This window comes from Chrysochloris asiatica, unplaced genomic scaffold (assembly GCF_000296735.1).
Source record: "Chrysochloris asiatica unplaced genomic scaffold, ChrAsi1.0 scaffold00039, whole genome shotgun sequence".
Taxonomy (NCBI): Eukaryota; Metazoa; Chordata; class Mammalia; order Afrosoricida; family Chrysochloridae; genus Chrysochloris; species Chrysochloris asiatica.
In genome coordinates, this window is record NW_006408557.1 from 22,265,193 (window position 1) to 22,270,836 (window position 5,644).

Consider the following 5,644-nt stretch of genomic DNA (forward strand, 5'->3'; position numbering starts at 1 on the left):
CTGGCCAGAGATGACTCTGGGCTTAAACTCTGCCTCCAGTGGTTTAGATTTTGAACGTGACATTGTAGGGAGGAGCACTGGGATAGAAGTCACAGAAGGCCAAGGCTCTGGGGTCTCCTTTGTCCTCATTCACTGTGTGTCCCTGGACCTGTCACCCAACTCGTGTTTCTGGTCCTTTCTGTCACTTATTGCGTCTTTTGATGAAGCAAAAATACGACATTGGGTGTGAACATCCTTTGAAAACACAAACATTTATATGTCTTCAGCAAGCACTAGGGAGGTGATCCTCTCCTTAAACATTTCTCACCAGGTAATCATAAAAACAAAGAAAGAAATCAATGTGGGAGGATGTTTACTGAGTGTTGTCATGGAGAAAAATCTGAATTCCATGCAGTGACTTGGGCTTCTGTCTTCCTATTCCCCTTTATTTAGTAACAACAGACCCTGTCACCACACTGGCCTTAGGAATGGCCATGTGATCAGGTGAACAAGCCTGGTCAATTATAATTTATGGTTACCCTAACAACATGATTGGCCTTCCACCATTCCCCGCCACCACCCACATTTTTTTTTTTTTTTTTTGCTTAAGCTGATTTTAGTAGCGTTTCCCTCATTTGAAACCAAACAATCTCAAGGAATATAATCCAGATGTTCAAAAAATTAAAGAAGATAAATTATTAAGAAAAATAGCATTTCATTCATCAGGGCTGCTGACAACAATCCCAGAACAAATGGCAACAGGGCTTAGCATATGGCAAGACAATCAGTTGGATGGGGTACTCAAATCAAACCTTTGAAAATTGCTATCTGCCTATAAGACAGACTAAAATGGAGCAGGTGTAAATAAATCAGTTATGGTATTAAGATAGCAAGCCTTTTTTTTTTTTTTTTTTTTGGTTAGTCTTTTTGTTCTTGAAAACAAATTATTGGTAAGTCTTTAAAATCTTGCGTGTTCTTAGAATACTGTTGTATGATGTAGAAAAAGGAAACCCCTCACATACAGAGGCAGAATGTAGTGAGCTATAAATACAATGTTTGTAGTCAGACTAATGTAGGGTTTTTAATATCAGATCTGATCATATAAAAATTATCTGCAGGGGCACTGAGTTTCTGTTTAAGGTGATGAGAAAATTTGGAAGTTGTGGTGATGGTGACACAACATAGGAAGTATAAATAATATCACTGAATTGTACACCTACAGATGGTTGAAATGGCAGATGTTTAATACATATATTTCACCAAAAAAAAATAAAGAAAGAAAAAGAAAATCCCCTCTATGAGTTGTGTTTGGGATGCCACAGACTACATTTTGTGCTGCCAGAACAGCATAATTGGTGGCAGGATGGGTGACCATCATTCGTCACAGTGTAGTTCTGGATTGCCTGCCCTGACCCACTTTAGGCACCAACCTTGAACAGTTCCCTCTCTCCTAATCTTTTTTGCTCCTAACCTCATTAATCCTTTACCACCTGTGCTCCTCTCCTCACCCTTGGACGTGAGGTTGGATGAGCAGGGAAAGTCCTGAATCTCCCATACTGAGATCATGATCCACATACTTCCTCTGGTACTCACTGGCTGTCCTGGATGAGTATGACTTGCAGACATGTCTGAAAGCCACCACACTATGTAAGGAGGGAGTCCTTGCGTAACATGTTTGCTTACACACTTGACCACAGCTAAAAGGGTGGTGGTTCAAACTCACTCAGAGGCATCGCAGAACACAGGCCTGGAGATCTGCTCTGAAAGGTCACAGCCTTGAAAACCCTACAGAGTACTTCTACTCTGCATACATGGGATCACCTAGTTTGTACACATAAGGTTTCCAAGAGTCAGAACTGCTACAATGGAAGCTAACAACAACACAGATATTACTCTAGCATGGTTCACCAGCTGCAAGGAATAGTCACTGACTCAGGCTAATTCCAGAAGGTTGGGATTATTGTAAAGGCTGAGGTGGAGATAAATTACTCAACTTCTTTGAGCCTCAGTCCCCTCGCCTGTGAAAACAGGGAGATGATAGTAGTCCCTACCTAAGAGAAGTAGGGTCTCATCAGACTCCAAGGGCTCCAGAGTCTCTGGACCATAAGGCATCCCCATCTGTAGAATTGGGATCATAATAGTACCTACATCCTAGGTTGTTGTGAGAAGCTGGTGAGTTAGTGTATGTAAAACTCAAACCAGCCTGGAGTGGCTAAAAGAACAAAAGATACTTCTTGAAAGAAAGACCGACAGGAAAAATACAAAAAAATATAGGCAGTCCGACAGATTACTACAAGATCAAGCAAGTTGCCCACCCAGGAGACATCAAGGCACGTGATGGGGTCCCCTCAGGGCAAACTCCTTTCCAAGACTAAGACTCAATGGGAATATACACGCTTTGATTGGTGACTACGTTCGTCATCAATACGGAGAAGTGAGGGGAAAACAGCAATGAAGCTGTGACCTAAGCCCTACAACATCCAATAGACTCTTGTGAACCTGGGTGGAGACCTGGTTGGCCAGCAGTGTGGCAAGACCTGGGGACTCTTGGGCCCAGAGTCAGTGACATAGCCACAGAGGACTAGAGTGGAGAGTGAAGTGTCCAGCTGATAGGAAGAGAGGGTATACGCACAAGAACACTCACACTTGCAGATAATACCCACTTGACCTGGCTTCAATGACTGGATGATCAGAGCTCAACTAGAAGAAGAAAGAAGAGGGGAAAAAGAGTAATCTGATACAATTTGATGAACTTGACCTACACCTATGCATGCAGTAGCTCAAAAGAGGGAACAAATCTTTACAGAGAGGATCATTCCCATCCACTCTATACACAGAGTAGACAGGGATGGGCAACTTGGACAGTGGCTACACAAAACGGGGGTGGGGGGCTACAAAGGCAAGAAGTGACTGGCTTACAAGCTTTCATTAGGGAACCTAGGTCCAGAGGGTACAGAGGAAGGTGGAATCTCCACTGAGTAGTATCCAATCTGTCTGGGCGGGGCTAATGAAAGGAAATGGCAATAGGTCCCTTGTGGTACAATGATGAATAATTGTTATCAGGACTGACTGTGAGGGTTGGACATGTAAAGGTAGATGTTTTGTAGCAAAAGGAGGTGAGTGATTGACTTTGCAGTCCAGGAACAGAGGTTCCTGGAACTATCAAGGGAGAAGAGAAGAGTGCGGGACCCTACCCAGAGAAGCTGTGACACCAGAGATGGAGGCAGAGATGACGACGTGGAGAGATGGAGCAGCCATGGACTCTAGACCCAGAGAGGGAGAGGGGCTGTGTGCTGATGACAGGGGGCAGGCTTGCAGAGTATGCCCTTTGGTTGGTTCATGATGCATGGAGGGATTGTAACTATGGCAATGAAACGGTATACAATAGGATGAATGTAAAGCTAATGTTCTCCCATGTAAACTATCACACAATTCACAATAAAACATTTAAAAAAGCAAAAACAAAACCTCAACACTGCCTGCCATCTGTATAAGCATCGTGTGGAGTCCTGGTGTGGCGCTGTAGGTTAGTGCACTGGACTGCAAGGTCAGCTTGAACTGAAAGGTCAGTGGTTCAATCTCACCAGCCACTCCTCAAAAAACCCTACATAGAATTGCTATGAGTTGGAACCGACTCAACAGCACTTAACAACAACAAAAAAAGAGTCTTGGATGATGTAAATGGTTGACACTCTCAGCTGCTAACTGAAAGGTTGGAGATTCAAGTCCACCCAGAGATTCCTCATGAGAAAGTCTGATGAGCTACTTCTGAAAAATCAGTCATGGGAAACCCTTTGGAGCACTGTTCTACTCTGATACACATGGGGTCACCAAGAGTTAGAATCAACTTCATAACAGCTGGATTCTTGTCACTGCTACCTTGGTGGGACCCCTGGTATGGCTCTACAGGATAAACACTGGGCTGCAAACCACAAGGTTGGTGGTTCAAACCTACCAGCTGTTCCTTGGAAACCACAGGGTGGATATGAGTTGGAACCTACTCAACTGCGCTTAATAACAACACTACCACTATTCAGGGCTCCCTCCCTTCCCTGCCTTCCAGCTTCTCCGTCTTTGTGAGGAGATGGACTAGACTCTGGAACCGTACACATGCATCCAGTCTGATGAGGCCTAGCGTTTCCACACAGCTGTGTGATCGTGGGAAAATTCCTTAAAGTCTTTGACTTCTATAAAACAAAGGTAATTGTACCCCATACCACAGAGAAGTTGTGCAGATTAAATAAGCTAAAACACATAAATTGGAAGAGTGCTTGGTACATTGTAATTGCTCAGTAAATATTAGTCATCATTACCACAGAATCATGTTTTTGGAGGTTCTATTAGAGTCCTGGTGTAGCACTGTAGGATAAGCACTCGACCACAATGTCGGTTTGAACCACAAGGTTGGCAGTTCAAATTCACCAGTTGCTCCTTGAAAACCCTATACAGGGTCGCTATGGTTCGGAACCGACTTAACAGCACTTAACAACACAACAACAACTGGAGTCCTAGAGTCCTGGTATGCCACTGTAGAATAAGCACTAGACTGTTAATCTTAAGGTTGGCAGGTCAAACCCACCAACTGCATCTTGGAAACCCTATACAGGGTTGTTATGAGTTGGAACCAACTCAACGGCACTTAACAACCGCATCGGATTTCTAATGTAGCTATGAGCCGGAACCCACTCAATAGCATTTAACATGTAGAAACAGTCCCTGTATGGTACAAACAATTAATGTGCTTGACTGTCCATCAAAAGATTCGAGATTTCAGTCTACTGAGGGCACCTCCAAAGAAAGGCCTGGTAACCTTCCAAAAACCCCATGGAGCACAGCTATATTCTAACACACCTGGGGTCACCATAAGTCAGAACCGACTCAATGGAAACTACAATTTGCTTTGTTTCACTTTTTGTTTTGTAGAACCAGAGCTCCACCGCCTCAGGGAGGAAGGACAAAACAGTGGGAACCAACAGGCCCTGGGTTCAAAATTCCCCTCTGCTCCTCATTCACAGTGTGACTTTAAACAAGTTGCTTAATTTCCTGGAGCCCTGTCTCCTTATGAACCAAATGAGAAAGCTAAAGATCACCCTTCAGGCTGGGATCACAATGATACAAACTAGCACAGGTGAAAGCTACAAACCAACAAAAGTAAATTTGCTTCTCATTTCCCAGTTTCCCAATTCAGCAACCCAATTTGTCATTCTCTTGCCAATGCCAAGGCTGGAAAGAATTTAGAATGCATAGCTCATGACTACCTTGGGCCCTGTCAGAAAAAGCACTTATCTTTGTTGAATACCTTCTACGTACAGGCATCAAAACATATCACCTGTCTAGGAAGTACCCATTAGTATTCCCGGTTGACTGAAGAGAAAACTGAGGCCTAAAGAACAATGGAAGCAGCAGTTAAGAAATCAAACGACATATTGCATTAGGCAAATCTGTTACACAAGACCTTTTTAAAGTGTTGAAGAGCAAAGGTGTCAGCTTGAGGACTAAGGTGTGTCTGACCTTAGCCATGGTATTTTCAATAACCTCATATGCATGCGAAAGCTGGACAATGAATAAGAAAGACCGTAGAAGAATTGATGCTTTTGAGTTATGGTGTTGGAGAATATTGAAAGTGCCATGGGCTGCCAAAAGAACCAACAGATCTGTGTTGGAA